Below are 21054 nucleotides of genomic sequence, written 5' to 3'. Positions count from 1 at the left end.
AAGAGCACTTTGCTCATTTACTGTCTCGGTCAGTTTGTGTGCATCTTTCGGTTTTGTTTCCACTTTTATCCTAGTTCACCCTACTAACCAGCCACCAATATATTTTCCAAGCTTCTTCCCTTGCCAATACATCCAATCGAATTTAAGAAGAAACATTATTTACAGTCATGTTTTTGCATAGCAGGACATATTACACCAGGAATCAAAACAGGAAATACTTTAAATAGTGAATTCATCTTGATTGATAAGTTAAGGCTCATTTGGCTCATTTCATCTTTTTGCTGGAGAGGAGATACTAAGACCATCCTGATACAATCCAAGCTTAATTTTCTGAAAATTGGAAATAATACTGATTAGAGAATCTGTATTTAATTTTCCTTTATCGTGGCTGCACATAACAAAAAGACAAAGCACTAAGAAATGTATCTGCTTTAATTGTATGTGTTATAATCGTAATTTGTTTCAGTTGTACCTTGGGTTTGAGAATAACTGGGCTCCCACCAGTTTTATCAGATGCAAACTTTCAGAAGTGCAAATAAACAGTGTACACCCACAACTTTCAATGCATTTATATGCATAGTGGGCATGCTGCACGAGGCCAGTGATCTACCATATTGGGTAATCTAAGAAAACAAGGCTCTCCTCAGATGATAGACCCATGGTTCCTCAAACTCTGGAAAAGGTACAACACGATGCTTGAGTTGCCCTTAGTGGTCAATTTTGGAATTACTATTTACAGAACTGCAGTCATTGTCGTAATATCATTGTTTGCAGTATCAGAAGATAGAATTGTTTAGATGAAATATTTGGTTGGATATCATATTTCAAGGGCCATGCATTCTACACTCTGTATGCCAATAAAATAATAATAATAATAATAATATATTTGAACAGTTGTATGGTCTTTAACTGCCCTTGGTGCATATCATATGTAAATAACATATTTTTCTGGTATCTTGCAGCCGTAGTTACAGGGTAAATGCAAACAAGTTGACTGTAATGTACAGTTAAAGATGTTAACTGGTGGCAGTCATCTTAGATTCTGAGGCCAGAGTTGGTAAGAAACCTTTGAGTTTCCCACTTAGAACTCTGACTTTTAGTTTTCCTCTTCATGGATTTTGAAAACTCTGAATTAAAATAGTACATGCAATGAAAACTATAACCTGCGACTAAGCACGGTCAATGGATAAAATCATTTTTCCACGTTTATTTTATTTTTATGGACAGCAAAATGTTTAAGCATGTTTCTTCTTAGAAAAGCAAGAATTTATAAAATAAAAACAGTACCATTGTGCCTGCGCAATCCCATTGTTATTGTCTTTGAAAGCTTAGTAGTGAGATTAATGCAAAATTCCTGCTTTTACTTCTTGGCCTCACCAAAAGTCTAAAAAGTGTTTTAGATTTAGGTGTAGGCCAACTCTAAAAGTTCAGAACCCTTTTCTTGTCTGCGGGGAACATATATTAGAACGTACATGGTGAATTTACCATCATACAAGATGAACATGCCTGAAAATTTGACTACTTTAAGAGTAACAATCTTTTCTCAGAGCGTCCGAACTGAGAGGAGCCTTCAGAAAGCTTTATTGACATCTGTATGCTTTCTAACAAACTTCTCAAGCTGCCCATTTTCCTTTTATTTAAGCTCGCGGGACTGTAGTTTACTGACCGGTACACAGACACGTACTCACATACACACACTTTTACTCCTCTGTGTTTACAGTCTAAACAGAGTGCAACGGGAGAGTCGGTGTGTTTATTGTTTGTCTGTTCCTCTCTCTCCCTGTGTTCCTGGATGTTTACCTCTGCAGAACAATGGACTAGGCTGGGAAAAACCTGAGCATGGAAAGTATTGTGTGCTGTGTGCGTGTTCTTGAATCTATTGTATTTATGATTGTATTTTTATGTCCTCTAAATAGCAGGCTGTGTGGTCTATAAAATACAACCAACCACAGGCTCAGATGAACTGCTACTTGTGATTTGTGCACTTTAACATTTATTTCCTACCAAAACGGAACATTTACATTTAGTTGGCCAAATAAATAAAAACCATTTAGCCTTAAATACATTTTTATGAAGCCGATGTATCAAGCAGAAAAGCTTTTCAATATAGTGATATAACTTTTTACTGCAGCAGGACTATGAACAGCGCATTAGACCAGGGCAATGTGACTGTGCCATGTTGGTACCTATAGCTTCTGAAAAAAGAAAAATATGACTCTTCCAGCTGAGCAGCATGTGTCAGTCTCTCTGTGTGTGGGTGCAAGATCTGGGCCTCTCGCCAGCCAACAGTTGGGCTACATGTCTCACGCGGAGTTACCAACTGAGGCTAACATTGATATGGTCCATCACTGAGCCACAAATATAAATCTAGCTTTGAAACTAAGCAGCTATGCTTGGATTTATATTTAATCTCTTAAGGGGTCTCTCATGTCTATGTGAGGGTATTTTAGTTTGAAAGCAACACAACTGAGTTTAGCACTTTATTTTGTCTAATTTGATAATCACACACTTGCAGACATATCTGAGCTTTGCAGGGCCGGCATGACCACTTGTTGTGCCGTTTGCTGCTGCACACTTAATCAGACAAAGTCTACTGCGTGGATATAATATGCACCCAAAGTGAAACAGAATTATTAGTGCAATCACTGGATTGCTTTCCACTGATTATCAGCAAACAAGGAGAAAAGACGAATGCAGCATCTACATTTAAAGCAATCACTTAAAACTGTTTACTTGTTCCTTTCACTTCATTAAAGAAAGCCCACAGCATCATGGGATATAGTTAAAAGTGAATACGTTTATAGTTAATAGCTGAGGTCTCAAATTCCAGTCCTCGAAGGCTACTGTTCTGCAACTTTAGACGTGTCTCCACTTCAACACATCTGAAGGTCACTGGCAGGACTTGGTAGAACCTGATTGCATGCTAAGAAGTCCGACATTTTATTCAGGTGCAGGGTCCTCAAGGACAGGTTTTTTTTTTTAAACAGATGCTTAAAACTTTTCTCTCAACAGACAACACCACTACATTAAACAAAAGTGCTCTTCCTTCGCTAACAGACACAAACATAGAAATGTTCATATTTATGTGGTTAATATGGTAACCACATAAATAGTTGTTTTTTTTTTTTTTTCCTTTTCGTACTTAGCGTGTCTCCCACGAAAACAAACACTAATAAGATCTCTAGGAAGGAATGTGCTCTTGAGAAAATAGTGTTTTTTGTGAGAATAAAAAAAAAAAACTATTGTGGTGCTCTGGGTAAATGATGAGTATTTTTTCCATTATGAAGCCTCATCACAGAAAGAGAACAGAGAAGCCCTGCGCTTTGCCCATCCTCACTCTGGCCCCGTGCCAGGCTTGCTCCAGCAAAGGAAAAACAGAGAAAGGGAGGCTGCTGAGAGCGTGCATCGATGTGTTTGAGTGTGAGAAGGGGCAAACATTCCCCTGGCAGGATCCCCAGGACCGGGCGGAGGGCAGGGTTCAGCCGCTGAAGGAGAGGCTGCGTGCCTGGCAGTCAATTAGCAGCTCGCATTTACACAACAAATGGAGCTCCCACGGTTTCTCTAGCCCTCACACACATGCATGCATGCACCACTCATGAGTGTATCCACTCAGCACTCATCAGCACACGCCGACACAAGGTCATGGAGAATAGGAGGGAGAAAGAGTGTGAGTAAGAGAGAGAGGAAGAGGCCAGCTATCTGCTGGAGTGGCACTCCACAACCACTAACTCGTTGGCTATATCAGAAGCACACGCAGCGATGCTGTAACAATATGAACGGCTGAATTCTGAAGAAGTGATGCAGACAGACATAATTTTCGAGAAGAGCATTCTTTGTGGGTTTTTTTTTTTTTTTTGCAGCACTAGTGGCCTTTATTATTATTATCTTTTTTGAAAGTGAGCTGACAGGAAACGGGGCAAACGCCGGGACTCGAACCCGTGACGGGCTGCTTTGAGGACTGAGGCCCATAGGTTTCACGCCCTACCCCTGCGTCACCTTTGCGCCCCATTCCTAAACTTTGCTTGACCTTTTCTGATGCAACTGAGGAGGCAGCTATTTAAGACACAGCTGAAAGCCGACTATGATTGGCCAGCTGACAGAAAAACATACCAACGGTTGTAATGAATAATCAAGTTACTCTTTAGGCAGATTTACTGGTTTAAATTTCTAATGACAAATTTGTTCACTATGCTTTGTTCTTTCAGAAATAGCTTTTAACAAAACTGAGTGGTGTACTTTTGCACTGCACTATACTTTGTGACATTACAACCACAAGCTTAACTGTGAAATCTTTACACATAAAAATCTAAAATGTTGGCATTCTTTCGCAGCAATTACTGCTACAGGTACATTTGCTTTTTTCTCTACCAGCTTGTTAGAGAGTCTACAAACGGAAATCTTTGCGCACTTCTCTTTGCAAAATAGCTCAAGCTGAGTCATATAGGACAGAGAGCATCTGTTCACAGCATGGTTCATGTCTTGCCACAGTTTCTCAATTTTGATAGACACCCCATACATGCATCTTTGCTTGTGAATTGGGAGGTCAGACTGGAAACTACAGAGCTGAATGTGAGAATGTGGGTTGATGCTGCTTCTTAATGTGTGCATGCATGTCATTCCAAGAATGTCAGCTTACTAAAATGCTCAACTCTGCCTAACATGAGCCTCTGCATACTTTCAACACATTCCCTGCCTTTAGAACAATCTATCAGGGACAATTATGAGTTAAAACAGACCAGAGGTATTAATTTTTATATTTTACTTACCTCTCTCTCTCTCACTCTCACTCTCTCTCTCTCACTCTCACTCTCTCTCCACCAAAAATAATTTTCACTTTTTTCTCCCCCTCCAGCTGTGCTCCGAACAGGCCTTTAAATCACTTGGACTGTGCCCTTTGATTGGTTGACCTCTCTGCATGATTAAACAGCCATTTTCAACAGGACCTCCATGGGAGAGCAGGAAATAGGGAGAGTCATACAGATAGCGGATGTGATCGAGTAACAGAACAGGATTCCTTCATGCTGATGATGACAGACTTTTGGATCGAAAAGCAGAAGAGACTGAAACTCAAGATGAAAAGCCCGGTGTGAATATCAACTAAACTTAGAGGGAACAAAATCGGGCTATCTGTGCGCTAACCACAATCATCAAGTAGAGCAAAAACATCTTAAGAGCACCGAAATGCCAAAACTAACAGAATGGTTGTCACCTCTCATAATTACCAAACACTATTTACAGCATGAATTCAAGTTATTTGAATGTATTTTATTAAAATTTCAAGCAATGGAGCAGCATAGGTCCACAGACAAAAGATCACCATGCATGTTTCACAAATTAAAATCTGAAAATTATAATGTACATACAGGGGTTGGACAATGAAACTGAAACACCTGTCATTTTAGTGTGGGAGGTTTCATGGCTAAATTGGACCAGCCTGGTAGCCAGTCTTCATTGATTGCACATTTGAACAAGTAAGAGCAGAGTGTGAAGGTTCAATTAGCAGGGTAAGAGCACAGTTTTGCTCAAAATATTGAAATGCACACAACATTATGGGTGACATACCAGCGTTCAAAAGAGGACAAATTGTTGGTGCACGTCTTGCTGGCGCATCTGTGACCAAGACAGCAAGTCTTTGTGATGTATCAAGAGCCACGGTATCCAGGGTAATGTCAGCATACCACCAAGAAGGACGAACCACATCCAACATGATTAACTGTGGACGCCAGAGGAAGCTGTCTGAAAGGGATGTTCGGGTGCTAACCCGGATTGTATCCAAAAAACATAAAACCACGGCTGCCCAAATCACGGCAGAATTAAATGTGCACCTCTGCTCTCCTGTTTCCACCAGAGCTGTCCGTCGGGAGCTCCACATGGTCGATATACACGGCCGGGCTGCTTTAGCCAAACCTTTGGTCACTTATGCCAATGCCAAATGTCGGTTTCAATGGTGCAAGGAGCGCAAATCTTGGGGTGTGGACAATGTGAAACATGTATTGTTCTCTGATGAGTCCACCTTTACTGTTTTCCCCACATCCGGGAGAGTTACGGTGTGGAGAAGCCCCAAAGAAGCGTACCACCCAGACTGTTGCATGCCAGAGTGAAGCATGGGGGTGGATCAGTGATGGTTTGGGCTGCCATATCATGGCATTCCCTTGGCCCAATACTTGTGCTAGATGGGCGCGTCACTGCCAAGGACTACCGAACCATTCTTGAGGACCATGTGCATCCAATGGTTCAAACATTGTATCCTGAAGGCGGTGCTGTGTATTAGGATGGCAATGCACCAATACACACAGCAACACTGGTGAAAGATTGGTTTGATGAACATGAAAGTGAAGTTGAACATCTCCCATGGCCTGCACAGTCACCAGATCTAAATATTATTGAGCCACTTTGGGGTGTTTTGGAGGAGCGAGTCAGGAAACGTTTTCCTCCACCAGTATCACGTAGTGACCTGGCCACTATCCTGCTAGAAGAATGGTTTAAAATCCCTCTGACCACTGTGCAGGACTTGTATATGTCATTCCCAAGATGAATTGATGCTGTATTGGCTGCAAAAGGAGACCCTACACCATACTGATAAATTATTGTGGTCTAAAACCAGGTGTTTCACTTTCATTGTCCAACCCATGTATGTACTGAGCCCTTTTTTTTCTGATACTTCTAAATAGAAAACATAGGAAGCTTTAAAAGTCAACTAATTTGAAAACCCACCTATCCCCCTGTGTGTCCTTCTCATTATAAATCCAATTATCCTGTAAATAGAGGTTTGTTTGAGAATAAACAGTATCATAAAGAAAAAAGATATGCAGCACAGAGGTCACCGATAAACTGGATAAGTTTAAAGAAGGGTTAGGGTACCAAAAAAAACAATATCCACGAATTTGAACATCTTCTCAGTATGGCGAGACTGTGAAAACCAAGATATGGCTGTCCACCTAAACTGACAAGAATAGCATCAGAGGAGCAGCCAAGAGGCACATGGTAACTCTGGGGGAGATCTACAGCTCAGGTGGGAGAATCTGTTGACATGATAATTATTAATGAAGCACTGTGTGTGAACAATCTTGCAAGGCACTATAGTTGTACCTTTAACTTGTTATTCAACCTACCAGGGAACTGTAGCTTTTGAAAGTAATTCTGTGGATGCATAAAAATGTTAATATGAGATAATGCTGTTTAGTTAGTCTGGCTCTAAATTTAATAACCTGTGTTTATTATCCAGCCCCCTGTGAAGCAACACAATTAGGTGCTGAGATGAAGTTTAAAAATCTATAAAGCCTGCATAGCTGACAAGGAGTCAGAGTCACAGTCTGTGTTGCTGTGATGAGCAGAGAGCGATGGCAATTTGCTGAAATCACTATTATAAGTGTAGGGGGGGTTAATTTCCTCCTCTTCCCTGAAACCGAACCTCTTGTCCGATAAAGTCGCCACCCCCTTATAACATCTGTTTGCCTTCAAAACAAAAAAGGAAAAAGCTGTAAATCAGGTACAGCAGGGTGGTGCAAGCACCGGCAGCTGTCCCAGTGCTGCGTTCAGACCTTAAACTTTGAATCAGCTTCACTGAGTGTTCCCCTCGTCCCTCTTTCACCACTCTACCTCATCGTGTCTTGCATACAAGAGCTTTTCTGTGCAACATTTATTATTCTTTGGTGTGAGCTGCCTAGTTGCTGTTCTGAGTTGGCGAATGCTGCCAAGTTCCCTCCCTCATTTCTTGGCGGTCTTATTCTTTCCCCTCAGCCGTTTCTGGCAATGTTTTGTTCAGATTCCTCCTTTTCCCACCCTTTACAGATGCTCAACGCAAAGGGCTTTTATATTAATGTAGCTACACGCAAACAGGGAGATGGGCTACTTTTGGAAGTGTCTGTGTGGTGGCCAAGTCAGAATGACGAGGTGTGGCTTTGTGAAGACCTAAAAAACAGCGAATACTTTGTTTTACAACCATGGTACATAGAACTGCACAGTACTGAAATGCCCTTTTACAGCAGTTGTACATACATTTTATTAAAGACACCTTTTTTTCCCTCAATGTCAGACATTAAATGAGACTTTTCCTGTTTTAGTTCATTTAGAATTACCAGCATTTTTCTAATTGCCTTAATTCAGAAGTTTACATATATTTTCTTAGTATTTGGTAGAATTGCCTTTTAAACAGTATGGCTTCAGTCAAACAGAGCAGACTGAATCTCCTTCCACAAGCTTTTCACAATAGTTTGCTGGAATTTTGGCCCAAGGTCTTGCTTTTATTCAGGGGTTGAATAAATATTAAAATTTTTTGGAAGCCAAAATAAATTAATCTCTGAGACACCTTCTCTCCGAATGGTATAAACACTCCCATGCTTCTTGTATTGCATATAACCGTCTGAAGAGATAAACGGGGCACCTCCAAGCACCTGGAAATTGTACCTACAGATGAACCAGACATGTGGCGGTCCGTAAGGAACTTCCTGATATATTGGCTGATTTCTTTTAATTAAATCATAATGACGCAGAGAAGCAGTGTATCTAAGGTGTTGCCTTAAATGCACCCACAAATGTACCCCAGAAGTTTACAAAGCCATGACATAATCACCTTAGCTTTTCCAATTTGTTTTAAGGCATACTGACCTTAGTGTTAGTTCAGAGGGCAGGAGGAGTGAATCTGTTGGTGCAGTGGGGGCCATGTCATGCTGATCCCATAATAAGATCACAATATGCAATGGTGAAGAGCAGAGCTGATCATCCAGAACAGCCACATTCCTGCACAAGCAAAGGGAACCAAGGAAATGTGGATCTCAGTGAGGAATGAAGGACAACCCTGAGAGAAAAGAAGCTGAATAGGAAAGGACACTCCTCCCTGCTTGCACGCATCAACACACCAGTCACAAGTTCCACACCCCAATTCATTGGAAACGTTGAATGGTATTATAGACACATTCCTTCATGTTTGCTGGCTGCTTCGTCACATGCTCTGTCTCTCGGAGCAAAGATACCCCTCAGTTACCCAGTGTCTCTTCACGTGGGAGCTGGCATGCTGCTGACCTCTGTGACAGCTTCTGGTAGGGAGAGTTAAGGCCGGGGCCAGAGGTCAGCGAGCACAACTGCAGTCATCATGGGACAGCAATGTGTAGCTCGCACTCAAACCCACCTAAATACCCCTCCCCCGCGATGCAGTAGCAGAGTATTACCCCAGGCTGGGTAAAGAGCAACAAGAGAGCCATGGCAATAAGACCTCCGCTGGCCCACTACACCTTTAAAGTAGAGATCAGTCTAACCTCTAACCTCCCTGATCCCATACCTCCCTTCTTTTAGTTTGGGGCCCTCCTCCTCCCTTCTTCTCTTGCTCTTCTTCTATTTCTGTCTGCACCTCCCCCTCACCCCCATTCCAAGGCAGTCCACCATTGTCTGTCCCAAAGCACTTATTCCTAAAGCCGCCCCGCTCCGCTTGCCTTTTCTCTGCAGGGGGTCGAGGAGGGCGAGGCAACTTAAAAGCACCCCCAGGATTTGTTCCGTTGCAGAGTGAAGGTAGCCCAGGTCTGCTAAAAGAATCATCATGTAGCAGCTAATGTTCTGCACAACGTGCTGTCGAATGGTTTTTTTTCCTTAACAAGCTATGCAAGGGAGGAGACTGAGAGAAACTGGATTTTATGGTCTGCAAGCACATGTTTCCACTGAGGCAGGAGAAGAAACCAGAATCTTTCTGGGGTACCACTGAACTTGTTTTTAGTTACTGATTGTTACAAACCCACTAGAAAGGTGCAGGCAAACGGTGAGACAGTAAAATGCAAAATCAAAACTCTTGAAATCCATTTGAATTCTAGCAATTTGCATCAAGATCTTAGTGAAAGCATCAGTATTAGCAGCATTTGCAGCAGTTGATACTACTATGTAACTGTAGAGCAGCAATATAAAGAGAAGTCCCTTGTACATATGCCTGTGGTCGACATGCTATGCAGTGGCACAATGCCAACACACAATGAAAGCCAGTCGGCGAGCCACTCATCACTTCTCCCTCTTTAACTCTTTGAGAGGAGCACAAAAGAGAGCTGACACAGTGGCTGTGGAAAGAGAAAGGGCCAAGAGAAGGAGGAGTTGTTGGAGATTTCATGCTGCTTCAGCACCAATTTAAAAGTTTTAGACAAGATTTTAATTTGGCTTCAGCAAAAGCCCAGAGGCAACAGATACAGGGAATCCGAAAATACTATGTACAACAAGAGATCCAAAAGACCTTAGATGTCTAAAGACCACAGTTTTCAAGACTGAAATTTGCTGTCATTTTTAGTATAATTTGTAGGTTAGGCAAAATAGTTTACTTTTACATTTTATTAGTAGTAAAATCCAGCACTTGGAAAAAACAATGGCATGAATTGAATCAAGGAAGCAAGGACGGAAAAAAGGAAACAAATCAATGGATGGGTGGACGGACGGGCGGGCTCACTTAATTTGTGTTCTAGAAAGGCTCAACTGTTCTTTAGGACTTACAGTGCAAATGTTTTAAGCTACCTCAGATTTTTCCCCTTTTGTTACAAGAGCCATTTCTTGCAAATTTTTAAAGTGGTTTTGATAAACAGTTATGTTCAGCGTCCTGACAGCAATAATATATTGTGGTAAGAATTGAAAACTGTCAAACGGATTGGTATGTTTTGGGGTTCAAACAAAGAAATGAGAAGAAACAGTCTCTCTGTGACAGACTGATGATGGGAAAGTGTCTGAAGATTCAGTTTTTATTGAAACGGTTTAAGTTTAAACTCTGAGGTGGTTCCCAAAGCCTGAAAGGCAGACACTGCAGCAAGCAGCCAGAAGGACCAGTCAAATGCTAACTCTAGAAGGTTATTGATGAACATTTATCTCCACCTGGTAAACACTAATACGGACATCAGTAAACACCTTATGAGTCATGGTGTACATTTCAAAATCCAATTTAAGATTAAAAAAACAGCATCCTGCATGTATTTACACACAAACACCCAACACCCTTCACTGCCTAAGGGCCAACGCCACCCTGCTGCTGACCTCTCTACATTAAGTCACCCTTCCTTCCGCTAACATGGAGGTTCCTGCTTTGTAGTCCACAACGCAGCCACAGTAAAGGGGCCAGACAGGCAGCTAGCTGATTTATAGGCCAGCGCACAGCAATCCTTTCCCTGGGCAAGTGGCGGTCTTCAGAAACCTGTCTTCTATTAGTCTTATTTACAGGGCTGGGGAGTACGGACGGCCTGAATAATTTAAGATTCACGTTGGTAAACACAACAGGAACCTGGAGAGTGTGTAAACGCAACAACAGGGAAGAGCAGGATGAAAGAAAAAGAGTAAAAATGTGAGAGGAAGTTAGATTGACTAGAATAAAAAGAGATGGGAGCAATTAAGAGGTGCAGCACCATAAACATTTATCACAACTATAAATGATTATATGTGAGTTTTGTTTCATCCTCGACAGTGTAGAGGGCTACCTCACATACTTCCATAGAGTCACTGCTCTGCCACAAGCCCATGAAAATATAATCCCCTATATGGCCACGCACATCAAGGAAAGTGCCTGGACGATGTTCTGCTTATCACCATGCAAATACATGCAAAGGCACACCCCCACGGCACGCTGCCTCATTTCTCACATAGTGGTTCTCATTAACAAGCCAAACATGCCTGAAGACGCCGACAGACTCTAGTGAGCATGGTAAACAACCAATGAGCTTCCTCATCTAAACTTAGACTATCTCTGCAAGGAAAACTGACAGTGAATCTGTGAGAAAGGCCTAAAATTATTGCACAGTAACTTGCATATCGATGTGTACAGAAGATCCAGGTGAATTGCTGCACAGAGCATCCTTATCAATTCAGAGCAATTTGCTGCATATAATTTCACTTATTAACCATCTGTTAAATGATGGTGACCAGTGATTTCGTCTAACTTGCCATTTCTGAAGGTGCAACGACGAGACTGAGAGCGATTTCCAAATTCGTTTTTTTCTATTATGACTACAAGACTAAAGAGAAAAAATGTGCGTACAGATTCTTTCAAAAAGACAGTTGTTTTGAAACCAGCTGAAAAGGAAGGAATTATAAGACTATCCCTATTTATGCATCAAAGCATGTATCAAACCAAACGTTTAGCGGCAATTTGTTGTTAGTAGACGTATAGACCAAACAAATGGTGGAAGTTCTTGGGTTTTTTATGTATTTAATGAACAGAGAAAAGGGAAAAATGAATCAAGTAGCTGCTTACAAATCTCTGGCTGATTGGGCATCTCCACTAGGGCTGCACAATATTGGAAAATCTTGGTAAATATTACAATGAGTACGATAACTATCAGTTGCAATAGATGCCGATTTTCTTCTTTTCTTTCTCATCTGTTCTTACATAACTGTGCGACATTTTGCATTTTGGGCAATGTCTTTTGTGTCCAGTGTGACCATCTGTTACTCCCTCAATAGTACATTAGTATGTAAGATGCAAGTTCAGATCACTTATATTATGTTAGCCAACAATTATTGTGGCACAAACAGTCCTTTGCAAGATGTACATTGTGCACACTAATATTGGGATGATGATGTATTTGTGATATATTGTGCTGCCTGATCTCCACCTATTAGTGGAAAAAATTCTAGAACTGATTTGGTACTGGGCATGGGCCGGGTCATGGCTAAAAGTCAATTTAATGATACAAGAGAAGGTGGCAAAAGCATAAAGAACATAGCAACACACAACTGCACCTCCCGTCCTCAGTGTAGAGTGCCAGCAGATAGCCCCACTACATAATCAGTTAACATCTGCTTGATATACTAGTCTTACCTAATAAAATCATAGTGGAAAAAGGATATAATATACTGTGAAATAAACACTTGATAACTTTGCTTCAGTCTATATTAAAACATTAAAATAGGAAATAAATGTTATAGATGGCATTATTATACCCATAATAATGAATATTTACATTATTTTAGCAGCAGCCAGAATAAAAATAGCTTTCTCTTTTGGGTGGTTTCAGTGAAGTTTATCATACCATGAGAATCTCATGCTGGTCCATGCAGCTACTTTATACAAACTTTTGAACAGAAAGTGACTGTCTCTTTGATTTTCAAGACCAATTCTTAAAACAAGGAAAAAGCAGTAGAAACACTACCGGAATGGACAGGATCTGTAACGTGGATTATCTATTCATCCCTTCCCCAACCTCAGGAATAACATTAGAATAAACCAGAATCAAATGAAACGTATTGGCGTCATCTAATGTTACAGGAAGGAACTGTGGCTTCCCGATCGATAGCAGATCCATTCCAGACTCTTCTTCAAAAGAGGAAGCACAACAAAAGAGGGCATTTTTTTTTTACGTCCACATAAATCAGAGACCCTGACCACCTGTCTGACACAGTGTCTGAAGGGAGATGGATGGAATGCTGACAAGAGTATTAGCATGCTGGGGAGGAAACCACCGATGCTGAGGCTGTGCCCGCTAGCTGCAGCGGTGGTGGGATTTCCACACAAGGCCAGTGGGTCAAGAGAGGAACCGGATCTTATGAGTGTGACTAGAACCCAATCCGAGCTGTGGTGAGCAGAGGGTCAGATACAACGAACGAAAATGTTTCTTTGGTTTGGAGCAGAGCCCATTCCACAAATTAATTGTGGTTCAATCACGACCACTCAACCAATCAACAACACTTGAGACAAAAGGACAACTTAAATTCGGTTCTCCAGAGGACAAATGGGGACTACAGTAAAAACATATTTTCAATTTGCCACATTTATTTGATAATGTCAGATTTCTCACTCCTATTCGTCTTGTCGGAGTGGCCTTTTTAGTGCCTGCTTCAAAAAGCATCTCCCATACCCGTGCAGCTGTCACTTTCAGCAGGCACCGAGGAGGACGCCGGGGGAAGGGTCCTTTGAAGAAACTGTTAAAAGTGGGCGATAAAAATAAACTGGGAGAGAGGAGAAAATTAATTATACATAACAGACAGTTCACTTGGATGAGCACACGACAGAGGCAACCAAAAAAAAAAAAAGAAACTTAGGCTGCCTTCCTCAGAGACAGAAAGAGGCAAGACAGTTCTGCTTTGCTCTGCCAAAGCTCTGGTCAAATTAATTTGGCTACAACTGAAGGGAGGGATCCAACAAGAAAGCTTTTTTAAAAGAGGTCAAGCCATCAAACAATGCACACTGAGCTTTCGTGTTTCAATTCTGCACACTTGTATTCAACTCTAGAGTGCTGTTTAATTCAGACAGTGTCCAGGGACCAAAATAAAGCTGTCAGTCGCCAGAAGATGGCCTGGTCTACCTTTAAATTCCACTTTGATTGGCGCTGATGAGGGTTTGTGCTGCCGTCTCACCAGCGAACTCAGCTCTCAATATGAGCAGTAATGCAGTGGCACTTTGCAGTTCAACACCACCTACCGGCGCTCAATCTCCGCTTCTTATGTGGGCCAAATGGAGGTCATTCCAATTTGAGCACTCAGTCAAGCTAGGCCCGCCAGGTATTGGTGAGTGAGTTTATTTTATATTAGTGCTCGTTGGCTGGATAGCTGTTGATACCATGAGAGGCGTGTGTAGAACGTGGTGGAGCTTTTAATATTCCTGCTGCCGTGTGGCTCCTCGCCCCGGGGCTCCGTGTCAAAACCCAGAGAGATGAAGAGAACTGCTCAAACCGAAAAGTGGTGTCAGTAAAAGATGGAGAAGTGACACTGTGGAGAAACAGGTGAGGATGTGTCAGAAGCACGTTTCTGCACATTTTTCCACATCCACATTTTTATATTTTCTCTGGCTCAAATTTCAGTGCGATGTTAAAGATTTTAAAACAATTAATAAAAAAATAAATAGCTATTTTTCAATACAATTATCTCTATCATGCATATCCAAATGTGGAACATATTTCTATATTTTTCTACATTTCTTCAGACAGTATAGAAGATCTTGAGACAGGAAACCTGAGAAGATTAAAGGGAAATAACTGACGCACACCAAGAGCAGAGAAGTAGCAACATGCCACTCTAGTTGTAACCTCTTTAGGATGACTGACACAAATGAAAACCTATGTAATAAAAACAAGCCATCTTCACCGGCTATCACATGAAAACCGATATTACATTACAGCAGCAGTGAGCCAAGAAAGTGCTCACGCGTGGTAGAGAGACTTAAGACTACAACATACCCAGCCATCTCTGACAAAACCACTCAGTCTGTTAGAGAGAAGATCCTAAGAGTGATAAATGCTTCCTCAATGGGCACCAATCTGAAAAACAGTGATGGGACAGGCATTGGCAAATTACGAAGACCAATTATCCCGGCAACAACATCCCAGAGAACCGGTTGTACAGAGAAAACGGAGGATCCTCAAGCTGCCAGGGAGTCTGGGGAGAGCAAATGAAAGGCAGGAAGGTATAAGCCTTCCATGTGCAGGGATTTATCTTTGGAAGGAAGACGAGAGAACCACGATGCATTTCGGGTGAGTTAGCATTTGCAAACGAGAGACGGAATGAAAAAATTAATTATGAAAGCCGGGGGGGGGGGGGGGGGGGGAATAAAATGAACGGGGGAGAGGTAGACCACACTGACAGAAGGAGAGGGTGAGGGAAAAAGGTTAGGAAAAAGAATGTTGGCAGGAAGAGACGCAGAAGAGCAGCAGAAGAGCAGAGGCATGAGAGGGAAGGCGAGAAGAGGAAATGCCTATGATGAGGGTTGTTCAGAATGTCAAACAGTAAGTAAAGTGGAAAATGAGCTGGATCTCACAGGATGGCAATACACACAAAGACACTACAGACTGCAAATGGTAACAGCCCATAAAGAAGTCTGTAAGGACATTTTCCAATCAAGCAAAGAAAATTTGACTTGTGCCTCCAGGAATTTCATTTAAATTCTTATTGTCCAAAATCCCTTATCAATACATGCATTAGCAGCACTACTACAAAATCATAATGACCAGTTTGACAGTGCGCCATGAGTAATTCAGTTTTCACTTCAACAAACCCCTCACTGCTCTTGTCATCCACCAACAATCTAATCAGACCTGCCGACTGAAAGGTCCATACGAATGCGACGCAGGGAGAAGCCACACAAAGGCAGGGCCAGAGGGGTACAAAGTGCACATCAGCTCAAATTCCAAAGTTTGGACATCACCGATTCACTCTTCACAGCACTACAACCGGACCGACCGGATAGCACAGCCGCTGACAACTCCTGACAGCAACGATTCCTTTGTGGGGCAGATCTGTATCGTAATTAAGTATGATTGAGGCAAATTGCTTGTAATTTTCTGGCTGGGTGGCCAGCTTTTATGCAGAAATGCCATACAAAGTGACACTTCAGTGAAACAAAATTATTTCTTTAAGAAAATCTTTGATTCACACTGGGAACTTTTACAAATCATGCATACGACACAGTAACCACTTAGAGAGTTTGGGACAGAGTGTGATCGTTGGTATTTATGCTGCAGCAGTGTGATTGTGTGGACAAGCCTGAACATGTTCACGTATCATTATCTTATTATCACCTGGCAATTACTCTGGCATTCTTTACAAAGAACAACAGATCTTATTCTTCATCTCATGCAAACTTCCTTATGCTAAACAACAAAAAGAGTGTTATTATGAGAGCGACTGCATAAAGAGTGCAACCCATATGTTTGAAGGTACAAAAACACACCTGATGATTAGAATTGGTCAGAACCTCAAAATTGCCTTTCAATCTTTTCTAATCGTGAACGCATCATACGAAGCGCCACCTGCTGACAACAGTCTTTGGTCTGGAAACTGTTACTGAGTGAAGAAGACTCCCAGTTTGGTATTTTCAGTATCAATGAGGTGTTTACCAGAATGTCAAAGGAAGCAAATCATGTTGAAAGATACTTAAAAAGAAACTATTATTGATGATGTGTGAAGACATGTCTGCAGTTTATTAGGGCAGCCAGACAGAGCAAGACATTCAGCAGATAACAGGAAGGCTAAACATGTTCCATCAAACGTGTTATATTTGATCCTTTTGAGCTTTTAACCTCTGTCTATTATGACACATGCTGGTCTTGGAAACCCTAGAAGCCTTATAGATATCTCAGTTTATGCAAGGGTCAATCTACTCCTGAGAATGCATACACAGATTGCTGTTTTGCTAATTCTAGCATTAAGGGTCAATTAATTTTGTCATTTTTTAAAACAGGAATCTTCCTTTTCAAAGCGACTTCTCTATTACACAAACACTGTGACATCACGTATTCATCTACATTAAAAAACTGGTATCTGCAGGTCAAAGCTTTACAACAACAACTGACTGGTGCATCTCAGGTTTATACAACTGCCTCTCTTTGCTGCTAGTCCCACATCCATAGAAATGCTGTTTGTTTTGATGAAACAAGCTCACCACAGTCCTGTTTTGTGGTTAGTAAAAATGTCACTGTACCTGCAGTTGGACACCACCTCTAGACCAACAGTCAAATTACGGTTCAAATCCCCAAAACATTTACATTTGAATGCAGGTCCTTTTCTGAAGTGTCAGTGAGAGAGGCTGCTGCTTGTCTAAGCTGATCTTCATGACGTCACGTTGCCTCTGTTTTATAACATTGAGCAAAACACCACCATTAAAGGTATGCAAAAAAAAAAGCAATCAGTGTAATTTATAAAATAACATTATTACAGATTAGATCTGTAATAATTACTAATATTGAACAGTTATTTGTGATTTTGATGCACAGAGCTAAAATAAAATAAAACACCTGCTACATTTAGTTGTAGTTTTTGAGGAAACGTGCTTATTGCGCAGACAATTGTAGCTTTTTGCTGCTCTGCTCTTTACAGAACAAGTATGACAAGTTGATAGTAGCTAGTTGATTACTCTGACTTTCTGTCCTGCAAAAACAGTGTCACCTTTTAAAAAGTGACGGGTGGCACTCCTTTAGTTCCAACACCATGACTGCGTATGTTTTGTTCTTCCAAACAACAGAACCTGTCTTTCTGGATAGCAACTAAAACATGTGGGAGACTTCCTTGAGCAAGCTGACCAGCAAGGCACAGCAACCTATGGGAGAGGGGCTGCACAACCTGCTCAAGGGCAAATTTGTACCCGAAATATTCCCAAATTTTGTAAAGAGGGCAAAGTGCAGTAGCTTTCTACCAAACAGATTGGCCGTGTGCAGCAACAGGTGGGGGAGGGGCAGTGCTGGGTTACTCTATGTTCAAGGGTGCTAAAAGAGAAAAAAAACTGAAGCCACAATGAAGAAACCCACCCTCTTGTTGTGACCTGATATACTGTAGGACTCCTGCATTAATTTTTAAGGACAGCTGCAGAGATTTCTGTAGATAAGCTCCACTCTGGCCCCCGTCCTCCTTCCACCCCTCTCCCCATCAGAAAAGGTACATTTATATTTAAGCATTTGCTACTCTAATCCAACTCATGGATTCAAATGAATTCACACAGCGTGCAGGGGGGTCGGGGTGTGACGATTAATTTGGTTAACAAGAATTTGAGTTTACAAACACACACACACACACATAAATGAGGAGAATAGAGCAATGAGAGCATTTCCAATAGCTGGCAACCAATGCGCACTCAAACACCCACAGACAGCCCTCGCCTCTCACTCCATAGAAATGGGGGGAATTCAATTGCTGTCGAATAACAAAGCCCGCAAATTGCCTCTCATTCGTTAGCAGATTAACGCTCTTTTCACATCGCAGCAACACAATTTCTAATTATTTCAAAGCTAATAAGGGGGATCGATTTTTTTCCTCTCCTGTCCCTCCCCTTGAGAAATCTGACACAACTCCTCCCTGAGGTCTTTTTAAAAAAAATGAGTGTTTAGGTTAAATAAAATAATCAGAAAAGCATAAGAATAATGTGTATCCAGGGGACATTTGAGAGTCAGGCTATGAATACCTGTAATTATGTATGATGGTGGTGGCATTCCTCCTCCTTCCTCTGAGGAAAAGCGGCAGCAAGACGCACCCCGATCTACCCAAAATACCGATCCTGAAGGTTTGATTTATTTCTAACAGGTAAAAAAAAAAAAAATTATTTTAACTGCACCCAGTCAGAAACTTGGCGCCCACTGCACCAAAGCAGAGACTAATGAGGAGAAAAACACACGGCAGAGAGGAGTTTCTGCGCCAGGTGTTTAACCCGAGGTCATTTAAAATGTTCAAATAAACTAATTCGCCTAAACAAATAGCTTCTGCGTGGATTCAGTCGGAAACGTTCCGCGCACACCTCCAAACACACACTCTTCAGCTCCACCGGTCCATGTTTTCTCCACAGCTTTTCCAAATCATACAGGGAACCATCCCCCGAGAGTCGAGGAGAAACACGGCGACAGAAACTCGCCACACGGAGAAACAGTAAACTATTAGAAAAAAAAAAAAGCATAACCTCAAAATTTCCACCTAAAACCCGAGCTTGATCCACGCGAGAGAAGCCCCCGGTACTTACGCGTTCAAGTGATCCTGAGGGCTGATATCCCCGCCATGGTTTTAAATTCCACAACTTGGGCTCATTTCCACGCTGGTCACACGGAGTGGCGGCGGTGCTCTGTGTCCGATCGTTCCCCTGCGTGTGAATGGAGCGGAGAGGAGAGGAATGCAGCTCCTGCCCCGGGAGGAGGAGGAGGGAGCAGAAGGCGCACTGCTGCTGCAGTACTCTACACAACCCATAGAGGGCTTCACAGCACAACTTGTAAACACGGAGGACCTCTGGGCTATAACCACATCCTACAAGTCATTTTTGTGGGATATGATGTGATAGATCATTTAATTTAGTTTTTTACAAGTGTACATTTGAAAAGCGTGCTGTGCATTTGTATTCACCTCTTGTATCCCTAAACAAATTCAGTGCAATCAGTTGCCAAGTCACCTTGTTTGCAAATACAGTCAACCTGTTTCTAATTTAATCTCAGGATAAATAGATGTTCTGTAAAGCCTGCTTTGGTTAGTTAGAGAACATTTCTGAGCAAATAGCACCATAAAAACCAAGTAAATACTAGACAGGCCAAGGCTAAAGTTTGAGAAAAATTATAGGCAGGTCTGTGTTTACTCTGGAGGAGGCACAGAGATGGTGGGAGGATTTCGCAACAGGACAACTACAGGGGTTGGACAATGAAACTGAAACACCTGTCATTTTAGTGTGGGAGGTTTCATGGCTAAATTGGACCAGCCTGGTAGCCAGTCTTCATTGATTGCACATTGCACCAGTAAGAGCAGAGTGTGAAGGTTCAATTAGCAGGGTAAGAGCACAGTTTTGCTCAAAATATTGAAAAGCACACAACATCATGGGTGACATACCAGAGTTCAAAAGAGGACAAATTGTTGGTGCACGTCTTGCTGGCGCATCTGTGACCAAGACAACAAGTCTTTGTGATGTATCAAGAGCCACGGTATCCATGGTAATGTCAGCATACCACCAAGAAGGACGAACCACATCCAACATGATTAACTGTGGACGCAAGAGGAAGCTGTCTGAAAGGGATGTCCGGGTGCTAACCCGGATTGTATCCAAAAAACATAAAACCACGGCTGCCCAAATCACGACAGAATTAAATGTGCACCTCAACTCTCCTGTTTCCACCAGAACTGTCCGTCGGGAGTTCCACAGGGTCAATATACACGGCCGGGCTGCTATAGCCAAACCTTTGGTCACTCATGCCAATGCCAAATGTCGGTTTCAATGGTGCAAGGAGCGCAAATCTTGGGGTGTGGACAATGTGAAACATGTATTGTTCTCTGATGAGTCCACCTTTACTGTTTTCCCCACATCCGGGAGAATTACGGTGTGGAGAAGCCCCAAAGAAGCATACTACCCAGACTGTTGCATGCCCAGAGTGAAGCATGGGGGTGGATCAGTGATGGTTTGGGCTGCCATATCATGGCATTCCCTTGGCCCAATACTTGTGCTAGATGGGCGCATCACTGCCAAGGACTACCAAACCATTCTTGAGGACCATGTGCATCCAATGGTTCAAACATTGTATCCTGAAGGCGGTGCCGTGTATCAGGATGACAATGCACCAATACACACAGCAAGACTGGTTAAAGATTGGTTTGATGAACATGAAAGTGAAGTTGAACATCTCCCATGGCCTGCACAGTGACCAGATCTAAATATTA

The 21054-nt window shown here is 42.0% G+C and overlaps 1 protein-coding gene across 5 annotated transcripts in view; it reads right to left on the bottom strand.

Annotated features, from left to right (window-relative positions):
- Positions 1–19940, bottom strand: part of LOC124856168 (plexin-A1-like) — a 271437-nt gene extending 251497 nt beyond the window's left edge. For 2 of the 5 annotated variants that reach the window (XM_047346404.1, XM_047346403.1), the window contains exon 1: positions 19385–19548. The gene's annotated coding sequence lies outside the window, so the exon portion shown is untranslated. Of the gene's footprint in view, positions 1–19384 lie in introns of all 5 variants that reach the window. The other 3 variants (XM_047346406.1, XM_047346402.1, XM_047346405.1) reach the window with 3 other exon arrangements.
- Positions 19941–21054: the final 1114 nt, after the last annotated feature.

Source organism: Girardinichthys multiradiatus, chromosome 20 (genome assembly GCF_021462225.1).
Source record: "Girardinichthys multiradiatus isolate DD_20200921_A chromosome 20, DD_fGirMul_XY1, whole genome shotgun sequence".
Taxonomy (NCBI): domain Eukaryota; kingdom Metazoa; phylum Chordata; class Actinopteri; order Cyprinodontiformes; family Goodeidae; genus Girardinichthys; species Girardinichthys multiradiatus.
The sequence above is the reverse complement of the archived record's forward strand: the minus strand, read 5'-3'. Positions and strand labels throughout refer to the sequence as shown.